Source organism: Parambassis ranga, chromosome 17 (assembly GCF_900634625.1).
Source record: "Parambassis ranga chromosome 17, fParRan2.1, whole genome shotgun sequence".
NCBI lineage: Eukaryota > Metazoa > Chordata > Actinopteri > Ambassidae > Parambassis > Parambassis ranga.
In genome coordinates, this window is record NC_041037.1 from 18,147,188 (window position 1) to 18,162,573 (window position 15,386).

Genomic DNA, 15,386 nt, shown 5'->3' on the forward strand with positions numbered 1-15,386 from the left:
TAATTGGCTTCAGTGCAAACACAAGCCCAATACTTTAGATAAAAGTTCCAAACCATCAAAGTTGACCACAAAGAGATATATATATGTACAAACACATATATTCTCTATATATAAAGTCTCTGTTGTGTAAAATATTCAGTCCTGAGGGTTGAAAAGGCAACATAATTCTCAGTTCAGTGCGGTCTTCTTCTCCTCCCTTTATTCTCCCGCCGTTTGAAACCTTATGTGGATGTTCCTTCAGTGAGAGCAGCCCTTTAAACTGCTGTGCTTCTGGTCCCGATGTGTGGCCGTGCAAATTCCACAAAGTCATCAATAAGGACGGGCCACGCTCCTGTTAAAGAAACAGACTCTTGTATTATTGGTTCACAATATTATCATGGATAATAAATGATCGCAGTAAAAGCTCTTTTGACGTAAGCCACCCACACACCTTCCTCATCATAATTTGACATGTCATCTGTGATCATTGTGCTGAAGTCTAGTAAGAGATTCCAGGTGTCCTTAGGAATCGATCTTTTGTGGTGCTCCTGAAAGAGACATAAAGCAAAGCTTATAAATCATAAGGATTAGTCCCATGATTACATCACCTCAAGTTTGTTTAACTCACAACTAAAAACTTGTTCCACAACTCCAAGAACTTGAATCTTCCAGCCAATACTAAATTCCAATATGCAATTGCCATCTCTAAATCTGTAATTAAAAAAACACACACACACAAATGAATAAAGAAATAAATGGAATTAAGAAAGAATAGCTGTGAATGAGCAATAAGCAATAACATGAGTACTGAAAGATTCTTACCCAAACCTTTCTGGCCAGGATTTTTGGCAAAATTAAATGTAAACTGGTAAAAGTCCTTAAATCTTCCTTGGTCCTTTAACTCCTGCTCCATCTTTGGCAGCTGAGCTTTTAACTTCTCTATGCTGTCACACCTGTGGAAGCATTACATCACACAATTTGTACATACACAGTACCACTGACTTATGTGACATCTTCCAAAAACATCCTGTAACTTCTACTAGGGAACTTTTAGCAGCAAACTTATAATACACATGATTTCATATTGTTAAACAAGATAGAATAGATCTATATGTATAGGTAAACAAATGTATATAAAGATAGAAGCTAGCGTTACGGTACATAAGCAATGCTTTTTTTTTTAACCATGTTACTCTGAGTGTGTGTTGTGAATGTTGTGAATGTTGTGCTGCTTGTAAAGAAACAAGCCGAATTTGTGGCTGAGGTGGCAAAATGTCACTGAGTTTACAGAGATGCACCAGAAAAAGGATTTGTTAAGAGTCATCTGACCTTGGGGTGAGTGCTGACTGCACCTTTTTTTCCACTAGTTCTCTACACACCCAGTTCACCATTCTGTGTGACAGGTATGGTATTGGAACAGTGGGATATTTTGTTACACTTCTGAGCCAGCAGTGGAGGCAGTCACAGTAAAGAATGGCTGTGACAAAAAAACCTACACAAGCCAACTGACACACCAGCACACCCCTGATTACATGATCCAAGAATGCCTGTAAAAGCACACTCATACTTGTTTTTGTTTGTGAAAGAGTGAAGATAGGCATACACAGCATGAGCAGGTGGCCTTCATAGCAGCATTAAAGTGCAAAATCTGTGAAAGAGGTTATTTACCTCAAGCCCACTGTAAACAGATCTTAGTGGGTTTTTTTGTCCAGGCACTTAAGTAACCAACAAGCCTGCATTAATGCCATTATTAATATAACTGAAAGTATTGTAATCCATCTCACTCGCTCTTTATACATATTTACATCAACTTCCAACAATTTGAATTATGGTTGTCCTCTTAATTGTGAGTATATAACGTTTGAATGGTTGAATTTGGTGAAGAATGGAAGAACAGTTTGTTTCCCCCCTTCATCGTTACCCCTGTTCTGCCATGCCATCCATGAACTCCTGTTTTGAGAACTCGCATTGGGTTGCTGCCCTGAACTTCCAGGCTATAAGGAGGACACTTATACTGGTCGGGTCCAAACCCAGGTCATCACAGAACTGCTGGATCCATCGATGCCTATCTTGTTGTCATCATGAGGATCTGCATATAAGAGCACAAAGAGTCATTTGATTGACAAGTGATTCAGGGACAACTTTTACATTTGTAAAATGTAACTTGTACATTTAAAAGTGTATTACAAATGAACATTTGCACACAGTATTGTAGTGATGCATTTCCTACCTCTGAATTGTTGTGACCTAATCTGGTCACCCCGGATTCCCAGACTCCGTCCCCGATGCACAGAACATTGAATGAAAACCAGTACTGATCAGTTTCAGTTTCGCCTTTATAAAGGGAGAATGCACAGCTCAATACAGACCCCTCGATCTGCTCCTGCAGCTGACCATTTGCATTCTGTCTGTCCCATGCGTTAGGCTCGTTTTATTAATCTTACAACAAGGTGTGGTTACATTTGCATAGAAAGGCATAAAAGGTAATGTTTTTCAGTGGAAACATGCATATTCAATAATCACAAGGTGGAGGGCGTATACGAAACTAAAAGACATTGAAGCTCTCCAGTCACATCAAAGATGTGAGTGTGTGTGTGTATTCTCACAGGTCCTCCTGTTACGGCCTTGAGTATATCTTGTCTCTTTGGCAAGCTTGTGTTTTCATCTTTGGGTCAACTAAGGGTTTGCAGTTCGAATTTCTAACTAACCATTAAACATCAGAATGCTTTATGGCCTCAGTCAGAGGTCTCGATCTATGAGCAACCATACACTTTTACCATATGTGCAAACAAACATATATTTTGACCAAGTTTGACCATATATTTCCACAATTCCCCCTTTTGGACTCTACTAAGAGTCCAACACAAAATAAGGAAAAAGAAACAACAAACGGTCACATCAGCAAATAGGAAAACACTGTGTGTAATCAAACAAAACTATGGGTAAAAGTGACATCTATATGTAACAACACTGTGAGTAATGTCCAAAACACCTGGTGTGTGTGTATGCGTGTCAAACCATAAAGGAAGGTGCAAAAAAAGAAAAACCCTGTGAAAAATGTAGTGTATTAAAAAACATATCATGTGAGTGCATAAAACGAAACATGTTATACATCATAGTATGTGGGGCTATTTTAATCGGTCGGTCTTTCACCGTTCCCGCCCCCAGATACTCCTAACAGCTCAAATATAATGACAATCATCCTACAGTAAGAATGTTCAAAATTGTGTTTATCAGTTCATGTATGTGTTCCTGTCCGTCTGCCTCGTCCATCCAGCGCCCCGCCTGGTTCTCTGGTCCTCTCGTCCTCAGGATGTGTCTTCTTTCTTCGGATACCTGGGGTTAGACTACCCGGGATCCTTGATCTCTGTCAGGGGATTATTCTGCCCCTTTTGTGACAGGATCTGTATCTGAATCAGCCGATTCAGACTTCTGCGCCCTCAGATCAGCGTGGACGTCCTGTAGAGATCATTGAGGCTCCTCTGCAGCTGTGCACTGGCTCCAGTGGAACCCAGGTGTCCCCCTTTCCTCTCAGCCGAACCGCGTGAGAGGTGCGTTCCGTCACCTGATAGGGACCTGTCCACCTTGGTTCCGACCACTTCCTCTTATCACCTTCAGGAGGACCCACTCGGCTGTGTGTGGCTCCTTCTGGACTCACCATCTCTCCTTTCTCCTGTAATACAAATTCTAACACCAAAGCTTCAAATTCATTATATTATGGTTTATATTAATACCATACTGCATGCTTCTTCAGTCTCAGCCGGCCAGCTGGTCCAGGAAACTGTCGACCTGTAAGAAGCTCATAGGGTGTGGATTATATGGCGTTATTACCAGAACATCAATACAATAGATAATACTTGAACCCATATAAATTTGGTCTGTGCACAGATTTTAGCCAATTTTGTTTTAGGTTTGATTCATTCTTTCCACCTTTCCTTGAGACTGTGGATGATAACAGTACCAAAGGCATGTTTAAGTCCCAACATAGCCTCCACCTGCTGGAGGTATTTATTTTTGAAATGTGTTCCATTGTCAGATCTGATTTTTTTTCAGGAAAACCATGTCTAGGGATGTAGGTGTTAATCAGAAATTTAATGACAGTTTATCACGACACCCCACATGGCCTACCCCATGCGCTTCCTCCATGGCAGTCTGTCTCAGTCCAGGTGGCAGTATGGGGCGTCCGTCAGGCCCTCTCCATACTCCTCCTGTGTCAGTCGCCCCTCTAGCTTTCCACAGTGTTTTTTTCCTGTGGAGAAGCTTTGTTTTGCAATTGCATCAAATCAGTCCAATCAACAGGGGGAGGCAAGTCTGTTTCTGAACACATAAAAATCATTCGCTCCACATAGCCTGCTGCCTGTTTTGCTGCCTGATCTGCTGCATTGTTTCCTCTTGTGACCCTGTCAGTTCCTGCTCCATGACCTTTGCACTTAATCACAGCCACTTTGCTAGGCAACAACAGAGCTTCAGCAAGCTCTCTCATTTCAGCCTCATGCCGTATAGGTTTGTTAGTTGCAGTGAGAAAACCTGCTCTCAGCCATTGCCCTAATTCCACATGCACTGCTCCTGCCGCATATGCTGAGTCAGTAAAAACATTGATGTCCTGTCCTTGACCTATCTTTAGTGCCTCAATCACTGCCCTCACCTCGGCTCTCTGCGCTGACTGCTGTCCCTCTAATCTTTCTGCTTTCAGTGTTCTCATTTCTTCCCCTGTGTCTTCAACAACTGCGTATGCTGCTCTGAGTCCTTCTGTGTCATGTCTAAAACAGCACCCATCTGTGAACAGATTTCTGGCCTGTGAAAGAGGTGTGGCTTGTAAATCGACTCTGACCTTTTCTTCCCTAATCACCCTCTCTGTGCATGTGTGTGGCTCTCCTGTTCCTATCTGGTCTGCCATGTTGATGCCCTCATGTGTGAAGGTGATGTTTGGTGCTTCTAAAATCTTGCTCAACCTCCTCTGTCTCAATGAGGTGAGTGTGAATGTCTCTGAGTTCACGTATGCCACTACACTATGTGTTGTCAGTACATACAGCTGGTGTCCCATGACCATGTGTGCGGTTTTTTGAATTAGCTTAGCTATTCCTGCTGCGTGTTGTGTGCACTGAGGGTGTCTTTTCTCCATGTTGTCCAGGGGGGCACCGATGTACATCAGTATTACTCTTTCTCCCCCTTTTCTCTGGAACAGGATGCCATTGATGCAGGCATCCGTTCCAGAGACATCCAAATAGAAAGGTAAAGTGTAGTCAGGTGTGGCTAGTTCTGCTGCAGTGGCCAAAGATTGTTTAAGAGCAATGAATGCTTGTTCAGCGGCCTGCGTCCAATTTAGACGAGCTGACACATTACGCATGCCATGTTCTTTGACAAGGTCTCTGAGAGGTTGTGTGAGGCCAGTGTAGTTAGCAACAAAGTTTCTACTGTAGCCAGTCAGACCGAGAAATGAGAGCATGTCCTTCACTTTGTCAGGACGCGGATGATGCAAAATGGTAGATTTGTGTGAAGGCGATATGCTGACTCCCTTTTGTGAAACAATGCGTCCTAAGAAAGCAACTTGTTTCCTGACTAATTGGAGTTTAGATTTGCTGACCTTAAAACCAGCCGTGGCCAGATGTTGCAAAAAGCCTGCATGGCATCCAGGCAGATTGCTGCCGTTGGAGCTGCGATAAGAAGGTCATCAACGTACTGAATGAGTGTAGTGTTTTCTGGGAGGGTGCAGTGACTGAGTATCTGTTTCAAAACCTGATTAAAAATACCGGGGGAGAGCGCAAAACCTTGAGGTAGCCTGGTGTAGCGATACTGCGTTCCCTGATATGTGAATGAGAAAATGTCTCTGCATTCAGGTGCCAGAGGGAGACAAAAGAAAGCATTAGCTAAATCTATGCAGGTGAACCAGCTCTGTGAAGGATCCAGTTGGGCCAATGCCACGTATGGATTCGGAACTGGTACCGTGGGGGTTGACAGTGCAGCGTTAATGTCCCTCAGATCATGTGCCATGCGATATTTACCTGTCCCTTTCTTTTCTACAGGTAGGATGGGAGTATTCCAATCTGAGTGAGAGAGTTCCAGCACGCCATTTTCAAAGAGTCCATGAATAGTATCTGCAATGCCAGCTCCGGCTGCTGGCTTGTGTGGATACTGTGGTATCCATAAAGGGCCTGGTGTGTTAATCTGAAACGTCACAGGTTCACAGTCCACCAGACCCACATCAGTGGGTCCGTCTGCCCATAAATGTGGTGGCAAGCTGTCAATCACAGCCTGTGCCAGAGGATGATCAGTTTTCTCTCTACCATGATGTCTAGCAAGCAGTTCATGTGCCAGAGTGACAGTGTTCATAGTTGAAACAGTTATTTTGTATGCTTTAGCAGATGGAGAATACATGATTTGAGGTAAAGGTGTGGGTTGCCAGTCTGATTGCCCCATGGCACGTTTAACCATGCCACCTAGTTCTTTGGCCTGGTGGTTTGGATGTACAGCTAATGAGACGTGGGGATGCCCTTCGTCACTCATCATGTACCAAGACATTTGTTCTGGAGTGAGGTCCACACCGGCTGCCACGCCCTCAGGTGCCACAAAAATGTCTCGGACTGTAATAGACCAGTCCTGTCCCTCTAGGGAGTGCGCAAACTTCTCATGGTACCAATCAGTTTGCTGCCTGTCATAAAATAGAGTCACATGAGGGGGGTCAGGGGGAGAAACATATAGTTCGACCTGGGCTATCCAGGGCTTCCACTGCAGGTAGGCAGAAAGGATTCCTGGGTTCTGGGGAGTTTCAGGATGTAACATGCCCCAGTAGATGTCAGCACATGGGTCAGTCACAGGTCTCATCAGATATTGTCCGCCTGTGTCTGCAACATTACAGTGGAACATGGTGCCGTCCGGCAGTGTCACTGTCAGCCCGTCTGGGCCGCACAAAATAGATGCTCCAAACTTAATCAGCAAGTCTCTCCCCAGTATATTCAGAGGCAGAAGAGGTGAGTGTACAAAACAGTGTGAAACAGTCTGATGTCCCAACTGAGCAGTCATGGGAGTGGTTATAGGCAGAGTCTGTTTATCCCCAGAGAAGCCCATCACAGTGATAGAGTTGCTGGACAATTCCATAGAAGATGATTGAAACAATGTAGAACAGGTGGCGCCAGTATCCACCAGAAAAGGCAGTGTCTCATCCTCTACTTGCATAGATAACATCGGATCTGCCGTGCCGATGTAATCTGAGCTGCTCTGTGGGGTGTGTCATTGTTGTGAGAAGTCACAATCCCACTGTTCCCAGCCGGAAACAGTAAACTGTCCAGTGAATGTAGGTCCTGGGGGGCGGGCGGAAGCCCTCCGACGCTGCACGTCCTCGGGCATACTGTCCCTGTCTGTGTGGACAGTCTTTGGCCCAGTGTCCCAACTCCTCACAGTAATAGCAGCGGTCACGACCTGGGTCTCCCCTCGGCTGTCCCCTAAGTGTTCCACCCCTTCCGCGCCTGCCTCTCCATCTGCCCCTCCCTGATCCGTACCCCCTGTAGGACCCCGTAGGCTGCTGATAATCAGGAGAATAAGGTGGTGGAGGCACCCAAGGTGTGACAGGAGGTGCGTCAGAGCTTTCAGTGACAACCATGACTTTATTATTTTTATCTTTCTTTTTGTCATTGGCCTTCTGTCTGGCCTCAGTCAATTGCAGTTTCAATAATTGTGTCTGCAAATCCTGGACATCCTTACTGTCAGCTTGTGCTGCGTCTTGGGCACGTGCCAAATGATGCACTAGATGTCTCTCCCACACACTGGAATCACACCCTGCCATGTCTGGGTTATTATCCATGGCAGTTTTTACGGTCTCAGGAACCCCGTTTAGGACGGCGGTCCTGTACCACACCCTCTGAATGCCTGGGTTACCAGGGTGGCACCCGGTGTGTTTGATCCATGTGTCTTTGCTTTGATTAAGATATTCTCTTGGACTCTGTTTGGGGTCCCATTTCAAAGTGGGAACGGCGGCTCCAGCAGGCAGAGGATATTTATTTCTTAGTGCTCTGCCTATTTCAGTGCTGACCTGAGTGAAAGGTGTGTCATCTCTCTGTCTAATAGTGGCGGCGTCCTCCTCTATGTCCCTCACTTCTGAAGCTGTAAGACACCTAGAAATAACGGCCCGAAAGTCACCTAGAGCGAGTCTGTGGCCTGCTGTCAGACTGTCAAGTTGACTCAGCCACATTGCTCCACCTTCGGCCACTGGAGGTAATTTATCCACTAGTGCCTGTACATCACCTAGTGGGAATGGACGATATTTGATCTGGTGTTCAGTTTGAATCAGTGGTAACTGATGGTTGAGTGTCTGTGTATTATCATGTCCTTGAGATCTAGTTGTCATGTGGTGTGTTTTGCTTCTGTGTGCTAAGTGTTCAGCTTCATGTGTTTTCAACCACTCCTCAGTAGCCTTGGCCTGTCTCTGTAATAAATCAAACATGTCTCCCTGCTCCGCGGACCAAACACCCTCGACCTGCATCTGAACTCCAGCTGTCCTCCCTTCCTGTGATCCGTCTTTCCACACGCCTCCCACCTGAAGTGTAGCGTCTCCAAATTGGGAGTTAGCGTGTGCGTATTAGTGTGGTGTTAAGTCCTGAGCCATAGCAGCCCGCAACTCCTTTAATTCTTCCTGCAACTGTTGCACCTTGTCTATTTCTCCCTGCTTTGTGTTCACAATGTCTGGTGTCTGTATTCTGTGTGACAGCGGGGCTTCAGCTGCAACACATAGTGCTCTGTCGCAGCTCGGTTCTCTGTCCTTTCGCAGCTGGAAAGGTGAAAGGTCAGGGGCCTCTGGAGGCCCTTCACGGGTGCTAACTCCCGAGGGTAAAGCAGACACACTACTCACTTGGGACGTGTGAGAGCTGTCATCAGACCACGCCTCAGGGGAATCAGGCATGTCTGTTATGGCCAGTGTGCCTTGAGTTATTTGTAAAACTGGATATAATCCAGCAGATGAATGAGAGGATGGTGGTGCAGTAGGAGGGGGTGGTGTATACGGTGGGGGATCCTTATGTTTTTCTGCTTTGTCATCCTGTGTTTTGGGCTTCTCAGTCATGAGGTGAGTTACACCCTGACCTATCAAAGCCCATCGCGCCCACTGAGCTCTCTTTTCCTCTGCTTTTTCCTGCTCCCTCTTAAATCTCCCTTTCTTAGACCAGCCACACTGCTCTGCACTCTTCCTGGCCTTCTCCCTCTCTGCCTTCGCTTCACCCTCCTTTCTCCAAAACTCCTTCTGTAAACAACCTCTATCTTTCATGCCACGGCCTATTTCTCCCAAAATTAATGACTGCCTCCCTCATCTGAGTCATCTCTTCTGATGCGGTTTTAGAGTCAAAAGCCTGATGCAGCGCTTTCTCTAAAATAATCAGTTGAGCTTCTATTGTTTTTAGTGGGCTGTTCGGACCCCACCCATCATCAACAGTGTCTCTGTTAAAATCTCCGTCCATGTCGTCAGTCATCAAAGTCTCAGTCATGTGATTACGTGAAAATTAAAAACTAAAGCTTAATACGTTTGTGTTATTTGCAAAACTGTGCTCAGAAGAATTAACAAAACTATGTTGTCAGAAAAGTTCACAAAACTATGTTCACATCAGAAATATATACAAAAGTATGTGCACAACAAAACACTAATCCAGTTCGTGAGTGAACCTACTTCAACAGGCCACTGCCTTACGTTTACACCAATTAAGGTTTCCAGCAGTGCTGCTGCTTCAGTTCACCTCGTCTCTGGCATTCATACACATTCCACACTCATGCTTTACCCATTTATACTGCGAGCTCTGTGTGTGTGTCAGTACTGTATCTTCACTTCTCTTTGTTTCTCTTTAGGGGTGCTTCATGAACTCACAGGACTTATTCTCTGGTCTTGCCGTCCAGTGTAAGAACGGCTCACAGTTATTTCATTATTTATTCTCTACTCTCTGGTCTTGTCGTCTTTATCTCAGACGACTCACAGTTATGAGTCTCAGAGTTCCTTTCTTTTCTAGATTCTGGCCGACTGAGAAATATGGCACGCTGTGTCCCTGGTACTCAGTCCAATGGATTCGAGACTAGCCTCTGTCCGTGACACCAGAATCTTATATATCTGTAATTTGGAAGCCTGTAGACTTACTTCAACTCCCGCCTAACTAGTGCGGTCATTGTTTCAGTTTCCAGTCAGTCCAACAGTCATACCATGTGTTTTCTGCCTGGTCTTGTTCCTTTTTCTCTCTTTTTGTAGTGATTTAGGGTTCCTCAAGCCCCGGGCCTCAAACCCAGCTTTTCCGGCCTCTCGTCAGAGCACCGGTGGAGTTGCCACACTCAGGATTTTCTGCTACCCCTTTTTCTCTTAAAATCTCTTATTCCTCTGCAGGCATCATTTACTTATCTCTTAAACAGCTGTAGTCATTACTCATTCACCGTAGTCATAATTCATTCACTTACGGTTATTTCACTGTAGTCATATTCATTCACTTACAGTTAAATTCATTCAGTCAATGTTCTTTTTTACTTTTACAGACAGATTACTACTAAGACTCGGGACACGTTACATTTTAGAGTAGTCAATGCAGATATAAAAGGTCTGCTTACCTTATTGTTGGCGCCACGTGTCCTCTGTCTGTTCGTAATCGGCCCCTGTGTTCAATTGACGGATCTGAGGATGATTTTTGCCCTTTGATCCCGGACGAGCCCCCAAATTGTTGTGACCTAATCTGGTCACCCCGGATTCCCAGACTCCGTCCCCGATGCACAGAACATTGAATGAAAACCAGTACTGATCAGTTTCAGTTTCGCCTTTATAAAGGGAGAATGCACAGCTCAATACAGACCCCTCGATCTGCTCCTGCAGCTGACCATTTGCATTCTGTCTGTCCCATGCGTTAGGCTCGTTTTATTAATCTTACAACAAGGTGTGGTTACATTTGCATAGAAAGGCATAAAAGGTAATGTTTTTCAGTGAAACATGCATATTCAATAATCACAAGGTGGAGGGCGTATACGAAACTAAAAGACATTGAAGCTCTCCAGTCACATCAAAGATGTGAGTGTGTGTGTGTATTCTCACAGGTCCTCCTGTTACGGCCTTGAGTATATCTTATCTCTTTGGCAAGCTTGTGTTTTCATCTTTGGGTCAACTAAGGGGTTTGCAGTTCGAAACCATTAACCATTTGCAGTTCGAAACCATTAAACATCAGAATGCTTTATGACCTCAGTCAGAGGTCTCGATCTATGAGCAACCATACACTTTTACCATATGTGCAAACAAACATATATTTTGACCAAGTTTGACCATATATTTCCACAGTATCTGTTGTAGAGCTGTTCAAGCCTCTTCTTGTCTAAAGCTCCCTTTAAATTTGAAACGTAGAGCTCTGGGTTTTGGAAAAACTTATCTGTGGCAACATCTAGTTTCCAGTCATTCTGCGACAGGCAAGTCACCGCAATCTTCTCATTGGATTGTGTGAAAATCATAAACTGACGAACTTTATCCTTCTGTGAGGACTTCAGCTTGACAGTGCAGTTGGCATAATGTAAACAGGAATGGTTTAACTTATAACAGCTTATTGAGACTGGTATGAGAGTGCAAAAGATGTAATGGTGCAAGACAGTTGGCATAATGTACAGTCCATGATTGGTTTAAGTTACAGCAGCTTATATGAGACTGGATGACATGATTAAGGTGCAAGCGAATACACAGGGTAAAGTGCCTGGTGCAAAGAGTTCCTTTTTGTTAAAGTGGCTGGTACAAAGAGTTCCTATGTTGGTGGGGGGGGGTCAGGGAAGGGGGGTCAGGGAAGGGGGAGAAAGTGGGGCACAGCAGGGAGAGAGTTCAGCTTCCTGACAGCCTGGTGGATGAAGCTGTCCCTCAGTCTGCTGGTCCTGGCCCGGAGGCTGCGTAGTCTCTTTCCTGATGGCAGCAGACTAAAGAAGCGGTGTGAAGGGTGGGTGGGGTCTCCTGTGATGCGGAGGGCCTTTCGGGTGAGACGGCTGTCGTAGAGGTCTTGGAGGGAGGGGAGAGGGACGCCGGTGATCCTCTCAGCTGCTCTCACTATGCGATGAAGCGTCTTCCTGCAGGTGGCGGTGCAGGCTCCGTACCACACAGTGATGCAGCTGGACAGGATGCTCTGAACAGCCCCTCTGTAGAAGGTGCACAGGATGGAGGGAGGGGCTCTGGCTCTTTTGAGCTTGCAGGGGAAGTAGAGGCGCTGCTGTGCCTTCTTGGTCAGGGATGCAGTGTTGTTAGTCCAGGAGAGGTCCTCAGTGATGTGCACACCCAGGAACTTGGTGCTGCTCACCTGCTCCACAGCAGCACCGTCGATGGTCAGAGGGGTGTGCTCACTGTGTGCTCTCCTGCCCCACAACCATCTCCTTTGTCTTCTCCACATTCAGGGAGAGGGTGTGGTCTCTGCACCACTCGGCCAGAAGGTGCACCTCATTCCTGTAGTTTGTTTCATCTCCACCGGAGATGAGACCCACCACAGTTGTGTCGTCCGCAAACTTCACAAAGATGTTGTTGTTGTGTGTTGGCGTGCAGTCATGGTCAGCAGAGTGAAGAGGAGGGGGCTCAGCGCACATCCTTGGGGAGCCCCGGTGTTCATTGTGATGGTGCTGGATGTGTTTCTGCCGACCCGCACTGTCTGAGGTCTCCCGGTGAGGAAGTCCAGCAGCCAGTTGCACAGCAAGGAGTTCAGCCCCAGCTGGTCCAGTTTGTTGATGAGCTGCTGTGGGATGATGGTGTTGAATGCTGAGCTGAAGTCTATGAACAGCATTCGAACATATGAGTCTTTATTTTCCAGGTGGGTGAGGGCTGTGTGGAGTGCTGTGGAAACAGCATCATCGGTTGACCGGTTGGGCCGATATGCAAACTGGAATGGGTCCAGGGAGGGAGGGAGGGCCGTCTTGATGTGTTTCATGACTAACCGTTCAAAGCACTTCATGATGATGGGTGTGAGTGCTACTGGACGGTAGTCATTGAAGCAGGCGGGGGTGGACTTCTTTGGCACAGGGATGATCGTGGTGGCTTTGAAGCAGGTGGGGACAACAGCCTGGCTCAGTGAGATGTTGAAGATGTCTGTAAACACCTCAGCGAGCTCCTCAGCACAGTCTCTGAGCACACGGCCAGGTATGTTGTCAGGACCAGGAGCTTTGCGTGCGTTGATCTGGCTGAGAGATGTCCTCACGCTGGCTCGGGACAGGGAAAATACCTGGTCAGTGGGAGAGGGTGTGATCTTTTGTGCAGGGGTGCTGTTGAGTGCTTCAAAGCGTCCAAAGAAGTCATTCAGCTGGTTCAGCAGAGAGCTGTTGCTGTCACAGGTCCGTGGAGGGGGCTTGTAGTCCGTGATGGTCTGTATCCCCCGCCACAGGCTCCGGGTGTCTCTGCTGTCGCTGAAGTGGTGGGCAACCCTCCTGGAGTACTGCCTCTTCGCCTTCCTGATGCCACGGGACAGGTCAGCTCTGGCTAACCTTAGGCTGGTCTCGTTGCCTCTTCTGAAGGCAGCGTTCCTGGCCCTCAGCAGCCTGTAGACCTCCCCTGTCAGCCATGGTTTCTGACTGGCTCGAATGCTGACTGTCCTGGTTTCAGTTACATCATCAATACATTTGGTGATGTATGCAGTGACAGTCTCTGAGTACTCCTGGAGGTCAGTGCAGTTTTTGTGGGTTGCAGCCTGCTTAAACACATCCCAGTCTGTTGTGCTGAAACAGTCCTGTAAAGCTCCTGTGGCTCCCTCCGGCCACACTCTCACTTCTTTTCGGACTGGTTTGGCAACTTTTACCAGTGGTCTGTATGCTGGCATTAACATAACAGTAATGTGATCAGAGGCTCCGAGGTGGGGGAGGGGAGGGCTTTGTAAGCGCCTCTCTGGGTGGTGTAAACATTGTCCAGTGTGTTGTTACCACGGGTTGGAAAGTCTATGTGTTTGTGAATTTTTGGAAACACAGTCTTGGGGTCTGCATGGTTGAAATCACCCACCAGGATGAGAAAAGCATCAGGGTGGGCTGTCTGCTGCTCACTGACCTGCAGGTAGAGCTCATTCAGTGCGTCGCTCCTGTTGTTGTTGCTGGAGCTCGGCGGGATGAACGCAGCTACAAGCAGTATAGCTGTAAACTCCCGTGGCAGGTAAAACGGCCGGCACTTTATAATCATAAGCTCCGTAAGTGGCGAGCAGTGTTTGGAGACCACAGCAGCGTCCCGACACCAAGAGTCATTGATGTAAACACAGAGCCCTCCGCCGCGGGTCTTACCTCCTTCAACCAGGGCTCTGTCCGCTCTGAAACATGTTAGGCGGTCGAGCTGGATGGCGGAGTCATTTGTAACCAGATAGTGTTCAGATCAGCCAAGAAAGCAGAGTTATTTGTCCTGATTACTTTTTTTTCTAACCCGTTTCTGCTTCAAAGCACTGATGGTCATGTTTTGAGAGAGATTGTGGCGGTTCTTAGGAGCCTTACGAAACATGTTGTCTGCTGTATTTTTAGCCAGATGCAGGAAGTCAGTCCGAGCTGGGGGTGGAGGCATTAGTGACGTCATATTAAACTGTTCATCCTTCAGACTTGCTTTCTTTCACAGCAATAAACACAAATATCTCTTGGCTGAAATAACACAAATATTTTTTTATACTATACAGATTATATACTATATTCTCTCTCCCGTCCTGTCCTCAGCTTCTTCCTTTGCCGTCTTCTCTTGAAGCCTGGAGAGTGTGTGCTTCATCCTTCAGTGTGAACATGCCGCTCCGCTCCCATGTTAAAATGGCCGACTTCACAGCACAAAAGAACATGTTTACAGCCTCCCATCTCCTCTCTGTTTACAAAGATCAGCTAGTAAAGATGAACACAGCATGCTACAGGTTCCTCTTTGTGCTGCTGCCGCTCTTTGTGCTGCTCCCTGAGCTGGAACGTCTGGAGGTGGTGAGAGGAGAGGAGGTCACAGGCAGATTCAAGTCCAGTCCCACCATCTTCACTGTGGGGGACTGTGGAGCAGAGGCTCCACGGCTGCTGGCTGAGGATGCAGGAGGTCTACAATACAGGCAGAGCACAATAAATATACAGAGGAAGAGTGGTGTACTAAAATATCCACCTCACTCGTTATACTCTGTTTATAGTCGTATTCATCTTGTGCATTTTTATCACCAACACCTTGCAGCTGTGGAGCTGACTGACTGTTAAAGGTGAACTGTTATCAGTGTAGTATTCTAGTGTGACCCATTTCAGGGTAAGTCTGACCTGGAAGTGGTCGAGCTGCGGGCAGAGTTTGTCCTGTAGCTCCGCTGGGAGGAAGGAGTTGAAGGAAGAGGTGGAAGAGACAGATTGTCCTGTGAGGGGTTAGAGAGGAGCATTAAAGGTTAAGCTGCTGTGGCTGCATTAGTCCTGCTGTTTGAGCTGCAGGTCATGCAGGACAGCACGCCGTCTGCCTTGTTGTACAGCAGATCCCA

General features: G+C 46.6%; 1 pseudogene; it reads right to left on the reverse strand.

Annotated features, from left to right (window-relative positions):
* Position 1: 1 nt before the first annotated feature.
* On the reverse strand, positions 2-11,611 carry LOC114449731 (DCN1-like protein 1; annotated as a pseudogene).
* Between the last annotated feature and the right edge of the window lie 3,775 nt (positions 11,612-15,386).